This window comes from Zootoca vivipara, chromosome 5 (assembly GCF_963506605.1).
Source record: "Zootoca vivipara chromosome 5, rZooViv1.1, whole genome shotgun sequence".
NCBI lineage: Eukaryota > Metazoa > Chordata > Lepidosauria > Squamata > Lacertidae > Zootoca > Zootoca vivipara.
Genome location: NC_083280.1, coordinates 14419311 through 14440189, shown reverse-complemented (window position 1 = coordinate 14440189; position 20879 = coordinate 14419311). Strand labels below are relative to the sequence as shown.

General features: G+C 45.0%; 1 protein-coding gene across 8 annotated transcripts in view; it reads left to right on the top strand.

The window, feature by feature from the left end:
* Positions 1-16239: 16239 nt before the first annotated feature.
* Positions 16240-20879, top strand: part of ECT2 (epithelial cell transforming 2) — a 45843-nt gene continuing 41203 nt past the window's right edge. For 4 of the 8 annotated variants that reach the window (XM_060274358.1, XM_060274359.1, XM_060274360.1 and 1 more), the window contains exon 1: positions 16240-16469. The gene's annotated coding sequence lies outside the window, so the exon portion shown is untranslated. The remainder of the gene's footprint in view (positions 16470-20879) is intronic. The other 4 variants (XM_060274363.1, XM_035133950.2, XM_060274362.1 and 1 more) reach the window with 2 other exon arrangements.

Sequence of the window (20879 nt, the reverse complement as noted above, 5' to 3'; positions counted from 1 at the left end):
CCCATGCTGATTTATAGTGATCACAGAGTTTCTTTCTAGGTGCTCACAGACCATTTGCTTAATGATCTTCTCTAGAATCTTTCCTGGTATTGATGTCAGGCTGACTGGGCGGTAATTGTTTGGGTCCTCTCTTTCCCCCTTTTTGAAAATAGGGACAACATTTGCCCTCCTCCAGTCTGCTGGAACTTTGCCTGTTCTACAGGAATTTCCAAATATTATTGCCACTGGTTCTGAAATCACCTCTGCCAGTTCTTTTAATACTCTTGGATGTAGTTCATCTGGCCCTGGAGACTTGAATACATCTAAACTAGCCAAGTATTCTTGTACTACCTCCTTACTTATTCTGGGCTGTGTTCCCCCTGCTGAATCATCTACTCCAACCTGTTTCTTTGGCAGCAGCCTCCATGCAGCATAGAAAGCGTGGTTTTTTTTTGTGTGTGTGTGTGTGTGTGTGTGTAAATCCCTGTTTTTAGAAGATGGTTGGTGTACAGAGCATGAATGAGAAAATGTGTAATCCAGCCAATGAGATGCCAGACGAGATGAGTACCAAAAACTCTAGGCAGCTTGACTGAAAGGCATGATGGCTAGAAATGAGACAAACAAGGAAAAAAATCCTGGCAGAAGTGAAGCAATCATAAAGAAGTAGCAGAATAGGCTTTAAGCATGGCCCTCTAATACTCTTAACCGCTTGCTACTTAGCAATTGATACTGTTGTGTGGTACCCCAAATTCTGAGAGGCGATAGACTTCCAGGGGTGCCTGAGCTTAACCCAGTGTTTGGTTTCCTTTGAATGAAGGCTGTGGGTGTGTTTAGGATGTATGGTTTTATTTACACATATATACAAGCTGAGCATAGGACAGAGCGGTTCACAGCATTAACATGCCAACAGATCTAATGTCATACATGCAGGATAACAGCTCTGAAAGAGACCCATTGATCGTAGATTTATTGCATTACAGCAAAATTTGCCCTCAGAACTGGAGAAATTTTGGAAACTACTGTAACACATTTTGCTTCAGCTGCCTCCAGTTTTGCAGTCTAAACAGGCCAAAAACCAAAGTCTGAATGATAAGAAGAAACGACTCCCAATAATTTAGCATATAAAAGAGAAATTGGACCCAGGCTACATTTTTTATACCAGACCCTGGGTTACCTTTATGCTGTAAGTGTAAAGCAACTTGCTGGGCGTTTATCAATAAAAAGAGCCGGCAAATGCAAAAACCCTCCTTTCCGACTCACAAAGTCTGAGTGTAAAAGAGGAATAAAACGAATAAATTTGAAAAACATTAGGTTCAGTCAATTTTATGCCTTCACATTTCATTTACTGCTTCCCATATCCTCCTTATTTTACTTTAAGGTTAATCATCCACACAATCCACTTCTCCATCTAAAAAGCAAAAAGATGCCTCCTACACCAGGCAAAGCCTGTTAATTTTCCATTTTTCTATTTTGGCGCTTTATCTGAGTGTTCAGTGCAATTATTTTTAAACCATCGTTTCTGAAAAACCTTTTTTTAGGGATATTGAAAGGTGCTTGACAGATTGAGCTGGGAGAGCTCCCTGCTGGCTTTTAACACTGATGCAACATGGGCAAGGGCTGAAATGCAGAAGCGGGAACAGATGGAGGAGTTTGTTCTTCAGTTTGAGGGGCCATGACAACCTGACCCTGTGTTGAGTGTGAGTGGGTGGCGTTATTGAGCCAAAGCAATAAAGTCAAGGGGTTGTGTTCAAGTAGCGCTAAGGTGAATGGGTCTGTTACTGTAGCAACTGAATGTTCTCTCCTACCTTTCTTCCCCAGATCTGGGGAGAAGAAGAGAGAGGACATTCCCTGCACTTCATTCTCGAGCAAAAAGTTCATTGAATACCACCCCGGGGACTAAATGAACACCTTGTATTTATAACATGAATGCAAAAGAAGTTTAAAACTTCACAAATAATCAAGTCTATGGCCAACAGAGTACAGTGGTACATTGGTTCTCAAACTTAATCCGTTTGGGAAGTCCGTTCCAAAACCAAGGTGCACTTTCCCATAGAAAGTAATGCGAAATGGATTAATCCGTTCCAGACTTTTAAAAACAACCCCTAAAAAAGCAATTTAACATGAATTTTACTATCTAACGAGACCATTGATCCATAAAATGAAAGCAATAATAAATGTTGTTGTTGTTTAGTCGTTTAGTCGTGTCCGACTCTTTGTGACCCCATGGACCATAGCACGCCAGGCACTCCTGTCTTCCACTGCCTCCCGCAGTTTGGCCAGACTCATGTTGGTAGCTTCGATAACACTGTCCAACCATCTTGTCCTCTGTCATCCCCTTTTCCTTTTGCCCTCCATCTTTTTGACATTCAAGAGTCAAAAAAGGAGACTCATCACCATATCTTCTGATTTTTGTCTTCCTTTTAAAGCGGGTGCATGCAAGGGGGGGGGTCTCCAATTTTGATCAGAACAGGCTTGTCTGGGTTAACCAGCCCCACATTGTTTTCTTGATTGGCATTTTACTTCCCCCTCCCCAAAAAGATGCAAGTAACTATATTATTGTGCCTGTATGTTAAAGCCCCAGGGCTAATACCAAAATCTGGAGCAAGGGGCAGTTTAGATCAGGAAAACAGCACAGCCAAGAAATCTGCATCTACAAGGGTTAATGCATATGTTGGTGCAGATAACATGCCAAAATGCATTATATATTAGGGGAATCTGCTGTGCCAAAGAATGGGTAAAATTGTATACCAGAATGTGTATTCAGGAGAAATTTGTGCTGAAATGCACTGAATTTTAACCAGGACTTTTTAGAAAGATACAATCTGATGTGAAAATGTGGAGAACTGAACTTAAGGTTGGAAAAAAGGGAAACTAAGAAAAACCAAAAGTGGCAGGGCTGTGCATGGCCCTCCTGTTTCAATTTAGGGCCTGATTTGGCACTTTGGGGGTTTTGCACAGTGTTTATTAGGGGGCAGAAACACCCAATCTGCTTGCCTGCATCCCCTCCTCAAAACTGCTCACCCCTTTTGACAGCCCCAGATTGCTCTGGGAGGACCCAATCTGTCCTGAGGCTATTTCTCAATCCACTCCAGCTGAACCCTGGGTCAACCAAAATTGGCCCAATTTGGTTTGGGATCTGGTATTTTGGCCAGAGGGAGTGTGCAGCCCTAGAAATTGAGATTTCACCATCCATGGTGAGCTCTCAACTGGTGCACATAACTAAACTGCTGACTTCCCTCAGGTCCGGCAGATGACCCTGTCCCATTGCTAATATTGATTTAAGACTCGACTGCTGGAGAGGAGACAGTTGAATGAGAAGCAACCCTATCCTTGGAATAGCAAATTTGTGGTGGTTACCGTAGTTGCTGTGATGTATGTACACCAGGAAAGCACAGTCCAGTTATCATGTTGCTATTTCTAACATGCTCAAAGTAACAGCAGCCATAACAACATTAGCCACAACAGCAATACATAATTCAAAAACCTATCAGAAAATCACATAGCTCAGCACTCTGTCTTTTAAGAAAGTTAGATTATCGGACTTGGAACTGGAAAACCAGGTTCAAATCTGCCACTTGGCCCGGAAACTCACGGTGTGTCTATGGGCCAGTCACTGCCACTCAGCCATGTTGTTGTTGTTGTTGTTGTTGTTGTTGTTGTTGTTGTTTAGTCGTGTCCAACTCTTTGTGACCCGGTGGACCAGAGTACCCCAGGCACTTCTGTCTTCCACTACCTCCCGCAGTTTGGTCAAACTCATGTTGGTAGCTTCGAGAACACTGTCCAACCATCTCGTCCAACCATCCCCTTCTCCTTGTGCCCTCCATCTTTCCCAACATCAGGGAAGGTAGCCAAAGTAGTGGAGCCTCAGCTTCAGGATCTGTCCTTCTAGTGAGCACTCAGGGCTGATTTCCTTCAGAATGGATAGGTTTGATCTTCTTGCAGTCCATGGGACTCTCAAGAGTCTCCTCCAGCACCATAATTCAAAAGCACCAATCCTTCAGTGATCAGCCTTCTTTATGGTCAATCAATGTACTGTACTATAAAATAAAGAAGACAGTATTGCAGATGCTAAAAATTAAAAATAATAATTCTTACCTGCACTGATGACAGTCATTGTTTGGACAGGGGGCTTTTATCCATTCCCACAGTCACACAATCAATCAATCAATTGATCGATAGCTGAACTGGGTTCCATACAGTCAAAAAAACAAATGAACCGGAAAAGCCTCAAAAACAAAAACGCAAAATAAATAGCAAAAACAAAAGCACCAAACTTACTCCGTTCTGGAAGTCTGACTTTCGAAATGTTCGAAAACCAAGGTGCAGCTTCTGATTGGTGCAGGCACCCCGAAAACAATAGCCAATAGCCGCATTGGACGTTTGGCTTTCCAAAAACTTTTGAAAACCGGAACACTTACTTGCAGGTTTTTGGCGTTTAGGGACCAAGGTGTTTGAGTACCAAGGCGTTTGAGAAGCAAGGTACCACTGTACTGTATACAATAACATCCAGCAATCATTTGTGACCAAAGCTGAAAATCAGATACTTTGTATAAGATCACATCAATGTACAGCTTTCTGAAGTTGGTCTTTAAGGTGCTACTGAAGGAATTTTTTTATTTTGCTTCGACTCAGACCAACACGGCTACCTACCTGTAACTACAGCTTTCTGAACTTTTCCTCTTGGTGACACACTTCTTAGACATGCATCATTTTGTGGTGCCGTAATTCAGTTTTACTAGCAAACCAGAGGCTAAACTAACACGTTACAAGAGATATGGACACACATACATAAAATGTATGGGGACACCATAGCTGCCAAGTTTTCACTTTTCTCGCGAGGAAGCCTATTCAGCATAAGGGAAAATCCCTTAAAAAAAGGGATAACTTGGCAGCTATGGGGGACACAACATATCTCCTGAAAACGTTTCATTTATATATTAAAAATATATGATTTGTAAGACAATAATATACATTTCCAAGATTGTTGTCATTTACACGGGTGGCGCTGTGGTCTAAACCACTGAGCCTAGGGCTTGCTGATCAGAAGGTTGGTGGTTCGAATCCCCGCAACGGGGTGATCTCCCGTTGCTCGGTCCCAGCTCCTGCCAACCTAGCACGCTCCGGTGGGAAGGTAAATGGCGTTTCCGTGCACTGCTCTGGTTCGCCAGAAGCGGCTTAGTCATGCTGGTCACATGACCTGGAAGCTGTACGCTGGCTCCCTCAGCCAGTAAAGCGAGATGAGAGTCTTTCACGACTGGACCTAACGGTCATGGGTTCCTTTACCTTTTACCATTTTTGTGGCTCTGAAAAACCCATGCTTTTTTGCCGTGGTTCCCCCTCTCACACAAACACAGAGAGACAGAAGGGGGGAAGAGAACATATGTTTTTTTAAACAAATAATAATAATAATAATAATAATAATAATATATTATTATTATTTATACCCTGCCCATCTGGCTGAGTCTCCCCAGCCATCCTGGACGGCTCCCAATCGAATATTAAAACAATACAGCAAGAATATTAAAACAATACAGCAAGAACAGCTTGGCTTGACTTCACACCAAAAATGTGCATTTTAGCACCTTTGCGTGACACACCCACACACTGCAGGTGACACACTAACGTGTCACAACATACAGTTTGGAAAGCTCTGATGTACAGTATACTAAAATATATAGCTCTGTTCCCTGAATGCATCTGTCAAATCATGGGCGTAGGCAGGGGGGCAGGAGGGGGCAATTGCCCCCCCCTAGAAGCAGGGCCACTGGCCAGCCTGCCCCACTGCCCGCCCGGTGCCGTCTCCCTTCTCCCTGGCTGGCTGTGGGGCGGGCGGCGGGAAAGCACCAGAGCCGCGCAAAGCGTTTGGCTGGCTTTCCCTCCCTCCGCCCCACAGCCAGCAAGGGAGAAGGGAGACGTCCCTTCTAGCCGGCTGGCTGTGGGGCGGGCGGAGGGAAAGCCAGGCAACTGCTTTGCGCGGCTCTGGGGCTTTCCCTCCACCTGCCCCAGCAATTGCAGAGGGGGAGGAGGGGATCGGAGCAGCCCGATTTCGGGCTGATCCTGGCTCCCCCTCGTCCCTTCCGATCGCGGAGGGGGAGGAGGGAGTCGGAGCAGCCCGATTTCGGGCTGATCCTGGCTCCCCCTCGTCCCTTCCGATCGCGGAGGGGGAGGAGGGAGTCGGAGCAGCCCGATTTCGGGCTGATCCTGGGTCCCCCTCGTCCCTTCCGATCATGGAGGGGGAGGAGGGAGTCGGAGCAGCCCGATTTCGGGCTGATCCTGGCTCCCCCTCGCCCCTTCCTATCGCGGAGGGGGAGGAGGAAGTCGGAGCAGCCCGATCGATTTCGGGCTGATCCTGGCTCCCCCTCGTCCCTTCCGATCGTGGAGGGGGAGGAGGGAGTCGGAGCAGCCCGATTTCGGGCTGATCCTGGCTCCCCTTCGTCCCTTCATATCGCGGAGGGGGAGGAGGGAGTCTGAGCAGCCCGATTTCGGGCTGATCCTGGCTCCCCCTCGTCCCTTCCGATCGCGGAGGGGGAGGAGGGAGTCGGAGCAGCCCGATTTCGGGCTGATCCTGGCTCCCCCTCATCCCTTCCTATCGCGGAGGGGGAGGAGGGAGTCGGAGCAGACCGATTTCGGGCTGCTCCGATGTGGCCCCGCCCCCGCCCCTTGGCCCCGCCCCTTGCTCCCCGCCCCTTGCCCCCCCTGATTTTCATCCTGGCTACGCCCCTGTGTCAAATGCTTTTCAAGGAGTGTGTTTCAACATGCCAGACATGTTTTGACTTATAAAATCATCTTCAGTGGCTTATAGCTGGAAAAGGGCATGGGCTCAGAGGGCAAATTCACATAATATATTATGGTACTGAAGAGTTTTGTAGCTTTTTCTGCAGTATAGCGATGTCCAAGCCCCAGTGACCTCCAGTCCTCATTTGCTGTCCTGGCTGCTGCCCAAGACATGAAGACAGAGGCTCTTACTTGGAAGTAAGAAAGAGACCTTTGTTCAGGCAAGTAATGGCTCAGGCTCAGCAGCAGACACAGTACTCGGGGATCATGGATTCAGGAACTCGGGAGCAGAACAAGAGATTCCGAGCTGGATGGAAGCGATGAAGATGTCACAAGTTTCAATCTCATACATATTTTTCCTTAAAGTAAACCCAATGGTCTCAGGGAGACTGGCTTATGAGCTTGTGCTTCTGGAGTGGGAAAAGAGCTGGCAGAAAAAGGGCTGTGTGTCCTCTCCTCCTTGCTGCCCCCCTCAGCTTATCGGATCCTTACAAAAAGCAGCAAGTGGTACTTCATTATACACAGTATGTCAAGTGTAGCTTACCCAAATTTCCAACTTGGTTTTATATTCAAGAGTGTAAGTGCGATGAAATATTACAATGATGAAATATCGCCTTGGTAAAATCAAGGACTCTTGGCTAACTTCCTTTCATTGTGGAAGGATGGTATATTTGCACAATGTGTTTTGAGAGGTAGGTACCATTTCGCGGAGAAATTTGCCTGTAAAAGGAACCCTACTTCATCCTCTGTACTCACTGGAAGGACAGATCCTGAAGCTGAGGCTCCAATACTTTGGCCACCTCATGAGAAGAGAAGACTCCCTGGAAAAGACCCTGATACTGGGAAAGATTGAGGGCACAAGGAGAAGGGGATGACAGAGGACGAGATGGTTGGACAGTGTTCTCAAAGCCACCAACATGAGTTTGACCAAACTGCGGGAGGCAGTGGAAGACAGGAGTGCCTGATGCGCTTTGGTTCATGGAGTCACAAAGAGTCGGACACGACTAAACGATCAAACAACAACAACACTTCATCCTCATTTTTTCAGATGTTATCCCCACTGAGTTAAATGAGGCTTAGGTTCTGTGAAAACCGTACTTTTAAATAACATTCCCCCCTTCCCAAAGAATCATGGGAACTGTAGTTTACCCCTCACAGAGCTAAAGGAACCCTTAGCAAACTACAGTTCACATGATTATTTGGAGGGAAATGTGCCTTAAATGTGGTGTATGTAAGCAGCCTCACTTACAGCACACATTTAAAGCATGTCCTCTCTCAACCAAGAATCCAGGGAACTGTAGTTTGATGGGGTGGGTCTCCTATCAATTCTCCTCACTCTTAGCAAACTACAGTTCCCAGGATTCTGATGGCAGGGGTGTGCTTTAATTGTATAGCATGTACACAGCCTAAGCGGGATTTATTTCATGTAAACATGACTGGTTTATATAAACTTGCCCCTCATGATCATAGACAAGGGAATTTTTTTTTTTTGTATTCAGAGATGGGAGGAATGCATAAACTCCCCTACAGTGGTCTGCCAAAGAGGTAATGAGTAGGAATGTGTGATGGAATCATCCTGGAATTTCTTGCATTTGTCCCAGAACCTTTTGATCTAGGTCTAATAAAGTTGACACTGCAATCTTTGAAGCTATCATGTGAGTCTAATTGTGTAAGATCATTAATAGAAGGTGGCTGACAAGATAGAGCTAGAAGCTTTAGGATGCCATCATAGCTGCCAAGTTATCCCTTTTTTTCAGGGATTTTCCATTATGCTGCATAGGCTTCCTCGCGAGAAAAGGGAAAACTTGGCAGCTATGGATGCCATTGAGATGGGCGAGAGGATGCAGCCAGAGTCGAGGTCAGTTTGCACCTCCAGTGATATACTGTAGGCCTCACATCTCCTGATTTCCTCACCTCAACATCTGTCTTGGTAAATCTTGAGTCAGTATAAAAGAAAACATATTTCCTCCATGGCTTAAAGCTGGAAGAAGCAGCTTACCTGCTATGTGTTATTTCATTTAGTTTTTAGGAAACCCTATTGAATATTGGTGTATTTCTATTGTTTTGATGTATTGAATATTGGTGTATTTCTATTTTTTTGATTTTTATTTTATTAAGCAGTATAACAAACAATACAAATAGAAAAATAGTTAAAACACAAAGATTGCTGCTGTGCAAAAGGGGTGAGGGGACAACCAGGTGGGTGATTTGCAAATTGGGCCAGCTCTAGCGATGCACAATTTATGGGAAATTTGACCATTTTTTAAAAAAAGTGAACAGGAAAAATATTTCTTTTTGGAAAACTGAAATGTAGTCAATACTTCCTTTCTTATCAGATACATTTTGCGGCTTTAACAACATAAAACGTATCATTTTTAGCTTAGGGTTGGTGTACAAGGTAGCCCCCTGCTGTCTTGATTTGACCAGTGACAAATTGGTACCATTGTTCCAGCCTGGGGTTGAGCTCCAAGTGGTGTTCAGCCATTAAGACTAATGTTCCAGTTGCAGCCCCTTGTGGACACTGCAACGTGGAAGAGAAGAAAGCCTAACCCTGCCAAATCAAAAACCTTAGCAGAAAAAAGCTGGAACTGCAGCTTTCAGGTAAGAAATGAGCTTCTCTCACACCAAGAGCAAACATTCCTTGGGTGTGTCATGTTGAAACTGAGTAAATACACTGAGTCAATTTTCTATACATGCTTCCTGTATATCACGGGTGTCAGACACAAGGCCCGGGGGCCAAATCCGGCCCGCCAGACCTTGTCATGTGGCCCGCCAAGCGCCCCAGCCAGCAGGACCCAGCAGCGGGAGCTTGCTGCTGAAGCACCGCGCCGACAAAGCGCCGACAAACAACTTTGAATCCTCCTCCTCCTGCCACGGCTCGGCGCCTGGAAACGGCTGCTGCTGCTGCTGAAGCACAGACAAAGCACCCAGCAGTGCCGTGTGGAGGAGGAGGAGGATTCAAAGTGCTACAGAGCACTGCTGCGTCCCAGAGGCTCGGGACTCTCCGCACGGTGCTGCCGGGCACCGACCCGGGAAGCCGCCGCCTCCTCCTCCTCTTGCCTCACCTCCTCCTCCTCCTGCGCGGCTCAGCCTCATGAACGTGAGCTCAGCAGCGGCTCAGCCTCACGAACGTGCAACTCTGAGGCTTTACGCACTTCTCCTAAAACGGACACCCGCTGCCTCACGCTGCACGGGAAATGCTTTTTGCCCCTGGGTCCCTTCGCGCTCTTTTCTGGCGCTGAATCAAGGTGGCGACCCCCCCTTCCCTTTCTTTCTTCCTCTCTCTCGTTCTTATTCTTTCTTTCCCTCTCCTTCCTTCCTTCTTTATCTCTGTCTTCTCTCCCTCTTTCTTTTTCTTTCCTTCTTTATTCCTTCTTTCCTACTCTTCTTTCTCTCACCTCTTTCCTTCCTCTCTCCCTCCTGCTCCCTCTTTTCTTTCTTTCTTTCTTTCTTTCTTTCTTTCTTTCTTTCTTTCTTTCTTTCTTTCTTTCTTTCTTTCTTTCGTTCTTCCTTTCTTCCTTCCATCCTTCCCATCTTTCTTCCTCTCCCTCATTCTTATTCTTTTTCCCTCTACTTCCTTCCTTCTTTCTCCCTTTTCGTCTTCTCTCCCTCTTTCTTTTTCATTCCTTCTTTATTCCCTTCCTTATTTCCTACTCTTCTTTCTCTCCTCTCTTCTTTCCTTCCTTCCTTCCTTCCTTCCTCTCTCCCTCCCACTCCCTCTTTTCTTCCTTCCTTCCTCCCGCCCTCCCTCCCCTCCCTCTCCCTCTCCTCAGAAACATAGGATGCTGCTTCATACTTCTGGCCCTTAAACCCTGGAACCAGGAGAGCAGCTCCATTGAGTCAACCTCAGCCAGTCCCTTTGGTGAAGGGTGGTGGCTCACTGGCAGAACATCTGTCCTGCATGCAGAAGGACCCCAGCATCTCCAGGTACTAGTAGCTCTGCAAAGGTCCTGCATGAAACCCTAGCGAGCCTCCACCACCCAGTGCAGTTACCAAAAATCATTTTTCAATAAATTGTACAATAATTGTACATTTGAATATCTACTTGCCATTATTCTGACTATGTTTCTGCTTTCAGAGCTAGTTATTACTTGTTGTTGTTGTTTAGTCGTTTAGTCGTGTCCGACTCTTCGTGACCCCATGGACCATAGCACGCCAGGCACTCCTGTCTTGCACTGCCTCCCGCAGTTTGGTCAAACTCATGTTCGTAGCTTCGAGAACACTGTCCAACCATCTTGTCCTCTGTCGTCCCCTTCTCCTAGTGCCCTCAATCTTTCCCAACATCAGGGTCTTTTCCAAGGATTCTTCTCTTCTCATGAGGTGGCCAAAGTATTGGAGCCTCAGCTTCACGATCCGTCCTTCCAGGGAGCACTCAGGGCTGATTTCCTTAAGAATGGATAGCTTTGATCTTCTTGCAGTCCATGGGACTCTCAAGAGTCTCCTCCAGCACCATAATTCAAAAGCATCAATTCTTCGGCGATCAGCCTTCTTTATGGTCCAACTCTCACTTCCATACATCACTACTGGGAAAACCATAGCTTTAACTATACGGACCTTTGTCGGCAAGGTGATGTCTCTGCTTTTTAAGATGCTGTCTAGGTTTGTCATTGCTTTTCTCCCAAGAAGCAGGCGTCTTTTAATTTCGTGACTGCTGTCACCATCTGCAGTGATCAAGGAGCCCAAGAAAGTAAAATCTCTCACTGCCTCCATTTCTTCCCCTTCTATTTGCCAGGAGGTGATGGGACCAGTGGCCATGATCTTGGTTTTTTTGATGTTGAGCTTCAGACCATATTTTGCGCTCTCCTCTTTCACCCTCATTAAAAGGTTCTTTAATTCCTCCTCGCTTTCTGCCATCAAGGTTGTGTCATCTGCATATCTGAGGTTGTTGATATTTCTTCCAGCAATCTTAATTCCGGCTTGGGATTCATCTAGTCCAGCCTTTCGCATGATGAATTCTGCATATAAGTTAAATAAGCAGGGAGACAATATACAACCTTGTCGTACTCCTTTCCCAATTTTGAACCAATCAGTTGTTCCATATCCAGTTCTAACTGTAGCTTCTTGTCCCACATAGAGATTTCTCAGGAGACAGATGAGGTGATCAGGCACTCCCATTTCTTTAAGAACTTGCCATAGTTTGCTGTGGTCGACACAGTCAAAGGCTTTTGCATAGTCAATGAAGCAGAAGTAGACGTTTTTCTGGAACTCTCTAGCTTTCTCCATAATCCAGCGCATGTTTGCTATTTGGTCTCTGGTTCCTCTGCCCTTTCGAAATCCAGCTTGCACTTCTGGGAGTTCTCGGTCCACATACTGCCTAAGCCTGCCTTGTAGAATTTTAAGCATAACCTTGCTAGCGTGTGAAATGAGCGCAATTGTGCGGTAGTTGCAGCATTCTTTGGCACTGCCCTTCTTTGGAATTGGGATGTAGACTGATCTTCTCCAATCCTCTGGCCATTGCTGAGTTTTCCAAACTTGCTGGCATATTGGGTGTAGCACCTTAACAGCATCATCTTTTAAAATTTTAAACAGTTCAGCTGGAATATCATCACTTCCACTGGCCTTGTTATTAGCAATGCTTTCTAAGGCCCATTTGACTTCACTCTCCAAGATGTCTGGCTCAAGGTCAGCAACCACACTACCTGAGGTGTACGAGACCTCCATATCTTTCTGGTATAATTCCTCTGTGTATTCTTGCCACCTCTTCTTGATGTCTTCTGCTTCTGTTAGGTCCTTACCACTTTTGTCCTTGATTATGGTAATCTTTGTACGAAATGTTCCTTTCATATCTCCAATTTTCTTGAACAGATCTCTGGTTTTCCCCATTCTATTGTTTTCCTCTATTTCTTTGCATTGCTCATTTAAGAAGACCCTCTTGTCTCTCCTTGCTGTTTTTTGGAAATCTGCATTCAGTTTCCTGTATCTTTCCCTATCTCCCTTGCATTTTGCTTGCCTCCTCTCCTCCGCTATTTGTAAGGCCTCGTTGGACAGCCATTTTGCTTTCTTGCATTTCCTTTTCCTTGGGATGGTTTTCATTGCTGCCTCCTGTATAATGTTACGAGCCTCCATCCATAGTTCTTCAGGCACTCTGTCCACCAAATCTAAATCCTTAAACCTGTTCCTCACTTCCACTGTGTATTCATAAGGGATTTGATTCAGATTGTATCTTACTGGCCCAGTGGTTTTTCCTACTTTCTTCAGTTTAAGCTGGAATTTTGCTATAAGAAGCTGATGATCTGAGTTACAGTCAGCTCCAGGTCTTGTTTTTGCTGACTGTATGGAGCTTCTCCATCTTTGGCTGCAGAGAATATAATCAATCTGATTTCGATGCTGTCCATTTGGTGATATCCATGTGTAGAGTCGTCTCTTGTGTTGTTGGAATAGAGTGTTTGTGATGACCAGCTTGTTCTCTTGACAGAACTCTATTAGCCTTTGCCCTGCTTCATTTTGAACTCCAAGGCCAAACTTGCCAGTTGTTCCTTTTATCTCTTGATTCCCTACTTTAGCATTCCAGTCCCCTGTAATGAGAAGAACATCCTTCTTTGGTGTCATTTCTAGAAGGTGTTGTAGGTCTTCATAGAATTGGTCAATTTCACTTTCTTCAGCACCGGTAGTTGGTGCATAAACTTGGATTACTGTGATGTTAAAAGGTCTGCCTTGGATTCGTATCGAGATCATTCTGTCATTTTTGAGATTGCATCCCATTACAGCTTTTGCCACTCTTTTGTTGACTATGAGGGCCACTCCATTTCTGCTACAGGATTCTTGCCCACAGTAGTAGATATGATAGTCATCCGAACTGAATTCGCCCATTCCCTTCCATTTTAGTTCACTGATGCCCAGGATGTCGATATTTATTCTTGTCATCTCCTTTTTGACCACATCCAGCTTACCTCCACTCATGGTTCTTACATTCCAGGTTCCTATGCAATATTTTTCTTTACAGCATCGGACTTTCCTTTCGCTTCCAGGCATATCCGCAACTGAGCGTCCTTTCGGCTTTGGCCCAGCCGCTTCATCAGCTCTGAATCTACTTGTACTTGTCCTCCGCTCTTCCTCAGTAGCATGTTGGATGCCTTCCGACCTGAGGGGCTCATCTTCCAGCGTCATAACTTTTATATGCCTGTTGTCTTTGTCCATGGAGTTTTCTTGGCAGGGATACTGGAGTGGCTTGCCAGTTCCTTCTCCAGGTGGATCACGTTTAGTCAAAACTCTCCACTATGACCTGTCCATCTTGGGTGGCCCTGCATGGCATAGCTCATAGCTTCTCTGAGTTATTCAAGCCCCTTCGCCACGACAAGGCATTGATCCATGAAGGGGAGTTATTACTTACATTATTACAAAAAACAGTAATAATTGAATGCAGTGACAATAATTTATGATAATAAAGAGTGGACACATAGTCCTACAGATACAACCGGCCCTTTGAGGGTGACCAAACTGCTGATGCGGCCCCCGATGAATTTGAGTTTGACACCCCTGCTGTATATGATTCACAAGCTCATGCCAATGAGATATAGTCTGTCACATGCATGTATACTCAGAAGTAAGGTCTAGTTCTCACAAGCATTCCATTCTGGAGATGGGTTTCTGTCTGGGGTATTGTGATTTAGAATTTTAGATAACACCTTCCTGGCATCCTTTGCAAGACCAATAATGTGAGGCCTGACACTTTAGAGAGGTGCTTGGTGTATGTGATAGCACTTTTTAAAAAAATGATCCAACATGCTTCTAACTTTATTAAACAATGATTGCACGAACTTCTATTGTACTCCACGGGAAAGGTTAAGTGGCTGAAGGTATTCATGATAGTTGGATTTTGAAAACATTGGTTGAGGGTGTTCAAGAGATAGTTTGAGGGCAAAATTCTACTTCCTCACACTCTTAACCTGGAGGCCCACCCATCTGACAGCCACTGTCCAGCCTTTCGTTCACCACCATTCAGTATCCCCTCGTCAAGCCTAATTCAGTTGCACATTTCTTGCCCACAGTAATATAATAATAATAATAATAATAATAATAATAATAATAATAATAATAATATGTTATTTATACCCCGCCCATCTGGCTGGATTTCCCCAGCCACTCTGGGCAGCTTCCAACAAAATATTAAAATATTAAAATACAATAGTCTGTTAAACATTAAAAGCTTCCCTAAAAGCTGTCCAATAAGAGCTTCATCAGAATCTTGCACTTGAGATAACAGAGCAATGGGCTTTTGGAGAACCACTAGGAAATGGGTTGGAGCTTGTGGGGAAATGCCATGGAGCACAAGGCACTTCTCATCCTCCAAGGATCTTCACAGGGATCTCTTTGCAGATGATCATCCTAAAGATGGTGTCCCTGCCCGGCTGCCATCGCTCTGCAACCCACCCATGTGATGACACATCTGAAGGATTATGGAGTCCTTGTTCCATTCATGCCATTTCAGAATGTGGTGCTTCCTTGCTTTGCTTCTTTGCCTTGTTATGGTGCTGGGAGCCCAGTACAGTTATTTAGAAACCAGGGGCATTTGTATGTGCACAGTGCTGCGTACCCAAGCGAGCTCCTTTGCTCTGGAGGTATAGCTGTTGTCAAGTCTTCAGTTTAGCACGCAAGCTCAAGAGACCAACACTTCTGATGTGTTAGTTGGGTATCCCCCACATTTGTCCCTATCAGGCATAAGCTTTTTTATTTATTTAGGCAAAGAACAGAACCACCACCGTAGCATATACAGTCAACAACATAATAATAAACATGCTTTTGTGTGCCTTCACAGCCTATATCTTGAGATATATATCATGTTTTGATCAGTTTAATGCATTTTGCTTTCCTCTTGGTATTAAGTGCTTTGTGTCACCCTGGGCAAGGGTGACTAACAAATTCTATTATTAATATTAATATTATTAAATATAAGTAATAATTATTAATAATTATAAGTTGAACTATTTTCCCCATTGCAATAGATCTTTCCTTTCTTCAAAGGATGAGCGGGGGGGGGGGAATGAGGGGATCAGATGATTTGTAAGGGAAGAATCGATTAGCGTCTGCTTTACGCTCTCTTCCTAAGACTACAACTCCCAGGAATCCTCGCGTGGGAGGGAAAAGAAGGCGTGGCCAGAACTGTTTTTAAATGTGCACACATTCGCTTCAGATTTATTAATATTATTTTTAATATTATTGTCTGCAAGGGCAACCTTTTAGGGGAACAGTGGCGACATGGAAACCTCCGGACCCCTTCGCTCTCCCCCCCCCGCCCATTTAACAACCGTTTGAAAGAGTAAGCACGAGCGTGAGGGGCGGGGACGACTCTTCCCCAAATCAGCCAATCCTCAATCGAGCTCACCCCTCCTCCCCGCGGGGCTTAGGCGTAAACTTGGTACGGAGACCCGGCTCGGCCAATAGAAATCCGCCTTGTAGGTGGGTGGCGCCCAACCCAACGTTCGGAAACAAACCGGGGAACTATGGAGACGAGCGCGAGAGGCAAACAGAAAGTGAGGAGCGGAGCCCCCGGTAACGTCTCCCGCCCCGCCCCCGAAGGAGCCACACGCCAATAGGAGGCCGGCATCCGGGAGCATGAGCTTAGCGTCTGCCCACCCCGCCCCCCTGTGCGCCAGGCAGCCAATGGGAAGCGGGCAGGGAGCGGACGCTCGCTTTTTTGAATTGGCGTGTGCGTCGCAGCAGGTTCCGGAATGGCGGCTTCCCTCTGAGCGGAGAGACGCTTTGAGTCGCCCTGGAGGGTGAGGCGGAGGAGGGCGGAGCCTGCGGGACGAGGCCGGGGGCTCCGGGGGTTAGTGAATGTGGGGGGGGGGCGACTGGGAAGGGGGAGTTGGGCGAGTGTGGCTCGTGAAGGGGAGAATTTGGCAACGGTAGCAGGTGGAGAGTGACGGGGAAGCGAACCGGCTGAGAAGTGGGGAAAAGGCCTAGAGTGGGGGTGGTGGTCGTAGTTGCAAGTGCAGCGAAGAGGGCTTGGTTTTGGTAACGCCCCCCCCCCCACCAAAGGAAGAATTAAGAGGCAAAAATATTCTAGAGTCTACCTGGAAGTACCTCTTTTCCATCTCTGTCTCCGCCACTCCAAACCCAGACATATGGAGACTGGCCAGGGGTGAAAGAAATGCACTCTGTACTTGCTTGGAGGTGTCACCTTTTGCATTTTATTTTTTTACATTCAGGGTTTAATCTCTGGGAATGGGGAATAAAGATGGATGAGCCTTAGTGTGTGTATTATAATAAGGGGTCTATTAAGTAAAATGGAAGCTTATTATTTTATATATGTATATATGTATATATTTATCCCCAGCATCTGGGAATTGGAGAGAGATTGTCTCAGAATACTGTACAGAGATTCCCTTCTTGGCTATAAAGGGTAACAACTACGTAACTTGAGATAACTGTGCTCCATAGATGTTTTTTTAAAGGCCATCTAAACTAGTGAATTGTTGGAAGCAAGTAGCTAGTTGCCTGATAAAGCCTATTAAAATAAGGGGTCCAAAACAACAGATTCTCTTTGTGCTATTTGGTAATGGAAGGATGAAAACAGCTGGAAAAAGTGAAAACAAACAAACAAACTGGAACCAAATGATCTGGGGGACAGAACAACTGTCCTGTGAGAAAAGTTGGGGTTATTTCGTTTAGAAAAATGAAAAGCAGGCAGGGGGACATACAGGTGTATAGAATTAGGCAGCGTGTGGATAAAGTGGATAGAGGGAAGTTTTTCTCTTGCAATACAGAATTTGATATTATCAAATAAAGTTGAAGGGTGGGAAATGCAGAGCAGAGAAAATGAAGTATTCCACACTGCACAGCCAAGCTTTACAATTTGCTTCCACCAGATGTGATGGCTGCTAGATTAGATTACTTTAAGAGGGGAACAGACAAATTTATATAAGTGGGTGTGTTTGCATGTCATGCTAAGCTATGATTTACTGTGAACATGCAGATCACTCCTGCATTAATTGTCCCTTCTGACAAGCAGGAGCAACAAACCAAGATCCTTGGCTTAGTCTTGTGGCTCAAACAGAATTAGTAGTTTCTTTAGCTCCAGGCAAACCAGGATCTGAAGCCAAGGTCTGTTCTTGGCTTACTGGTACCTGCTGTGCTTTGCTTGAATCATGATTCCAAGACACGTACTGTAGATTGTTGCCCCTGCTGACCTCTGGAGTGAAGCAGGAGTGATCTGCGTTTACTATGACATCTGAATGCAGCCATGCTTCTGAATGCCAGTCACTGGGGAACAACAGTGGGAGAGGGTTATTGTGCTAATGTCCTTCTTGTAGACTTTCCAGAAGTATTTGGTTGGTTATTGGCAAATAGGATGCTGGACTAGATATACCTTTGGTCTGATCTAGAAGGGATTATCTTCTGTTCTTACAAGGTGTTCTAAAATAAGAGGTAGTCCTTAAATCACTACTTTGTAATATTGAACATAACCTTGCTTTTGAGTTTCGCTTTAGAGATTTGGCAGTCCTGCTCTGCCCCACAATTACAGTTTGTTAGTACGGTAATGTTTGTCACCTAATGTCAACACATGTGATTTATTGTGTGTATAGGTGTTATAAAACAGGTCAGATGGAAAAACATCACACTGAAATACTATTGATTTATAGATTTGTTTTGAGTAAGGATGAAGTAATGATACTTAAAATACAGTTTTGGGGGGGAAATCATGGGTCTGTATGTGATGATGATGATGATGATGATGATAATAATAATAATTTATTTATACCCGCCCATCTGGCTGGGTTTCCCCAGCCACTCTGGGCGGCTTCCAACAGAAAAATGAAATAAATAATCTATTAAACATTAAAAGCCTTCCTAAATAGGGCTGCCTTCAGATGTCTTCTAAAAATCTGGTAGCTGTTTTCCTTTTTGACATCTGATGGGAGGGCGTTCCACAGGGCGGGTGCCACCACCGAGAAGGCCCTCTGCCTGGTTCCCTGCAACTTGGCTTCTCGGAATGAGGGAACCACCAGAAAGCCCTCGGTACTGGACCTCAGTGTCCAGGCAGAACAATGGGGGTGGAGACGCTCCTTCAGGTATACTGGACTGAGGCCGTTTAGTGATTTAAAGGTCAGCACCAACACTTTGAACTGTGCTCGGAAACGTACTGGGAGCCAACGTAGATCTTTCAAGACCGGTGTTATGTGGTCTCGGTGGCCGCTCCCAGTCACCAGTCTAGCTGCCGCAATCTGCATTAGTTGTAGTTTCCGGGTCACCTTCAAAGGTAGCCCCACGTAGAGTGATACAACAGATTAGTTTTATTTTAGATGCATCCTTAAATTCTTGATTCCATCTTCTACAAAAAGTGTTGTTGCAGGACCTGAAACTTTGGAATGTGGTGGGCAGGGTTTATGAGCTGAACTATCAGTGATCAGAGATGGAGCATGTGTGCATTTTCATCTGCCCATATGAAGCTCTGATCTTTCATGTTGGGTATTGCCTCTCTTTGTTCCATTGTTCACTAGTGCATAAGTCATTGGTAACTGCTGGGGGAAAAATTGATTTCATATTAAGACTCCGTGTTGCAACACTAATGCTTGGCAGCTTCAGTCATGTGCTTGTCCAACTCACATGATTCCTTCCCTTACCAGCACTGCAAGTGCAGTCCGCTGACCCAACTGTGGGAAGTGACCACGTGAGCCCAGGTTTCATGGACAGCTAATGTATTGGGCCCGCCTACTGCTTGCTTCTTGCTTTCTTTTTGATTTCTAATAATTTGAAGAGCTGTCTTCTTGTTCTCATATCTTAAAATGAAATAAAAAGCATATGCAACAACTTTCAATTCATGCTGGTTGTGCACTTGTTCCTCTTTGATTGGATATCTGTCTCAACTCAGTTGGTATCTGAAGAATTGTGCATGCACACGAAAGCTTATACCCAGAACAAACTTACCGCATTTGGTCTCTAAGGTGCTACTGGACATTTAAAAAATTTATTTCAACCCTCAGTGTTTAGCAAAACTGTAGATCACAATACTGGTCAAAGCATTTGCACCCATCTAAAATTAGGGATGTTGGGCAGGGCAGCATCTCTTTTGTGTAGTGTAGATGATTCCATCTGTTCTGTTCTGTGCTGAAATTACTCTGGAGCTAACAAAGGATATGGAGAGACAATTGTAAACCTGGGGTGGTCTTAACTTGTCATGCATAGTCGATTCCCCCTTCTCCCAGTAGTCCATTGAGGTGTTAAATGTTCTGAATACTAAAAGACTATCTAATATTCTAATCTGTGTTAAGGTGTTTTCAGTATGCACTCTTGTTCAAATTCAAAGTGCCTTGCTGGTTCAGATCAAGATCCAGCATTTACACAAGAATCACAGCAACCAGCTAGGTGGTTCATTGGAAATTGGCCTATGCCTTCTGCTCCACCTGTCACACTTCTATCACAGAGTATAGTAGTCTATCTCATTTGCTCATATTTTACCTTAGCTGTGTGTTTAGCCCTTCACTCTCTTATGACAGTGTTCTTAAAAAAAACAGCATTCCAGCCCCACCCCATAATAGCTGTGAAGTCGCGTACAGTTGCATAATGAAAGGTGGCATATGAAAGCTGAAAGTTAAGCAAAGCTTAGAAAGAGGGCTATGAGCAATGATGGAGTGGCTGCAGGGGAAGCTGTAGATGAAACACCTTGAAGTTTAGGTAGAGTCTTCATAAGTAATGGGGAGAGATGTTTTAGCAGTTCTGAAGTTACTGAAAGGGAGTAAGACAGACAGGAAAGCATACCGTACAAGACAGACTTTCAGGTGTCTGGGCTTCATCATACAAAATAAAAGGTCAGACCTTATGTAATGAAGCATGATTTTTCTACACTCGGTACAAGCTTGAAATGCAGGGCTCCTCCCTGAGACGACTGTTTAGAAAGTGAGAGGCTTACTATTCCTCAGATTTTTTTAGTTCTTTTACTTAAGCTCCTCATATCTGCGTCTGCCTTGCTTGTTTTTATCATTAGGCGTGGCAATAAGTGATGTGGATATTATATGTGAAATACGGCTATCCTTTCACCCTGTCTACTTTCCTTGGGGTATAGTGTTACCGGTAGTTCTTCTATACACTGTGGAGACCAAAGGCCTGACTCATTTGCTTACATATGATCTGGATTCTGCAAATCCTTCAGCAGCACTGATTCCCACTGTCTTTGTGATGTCAATCTC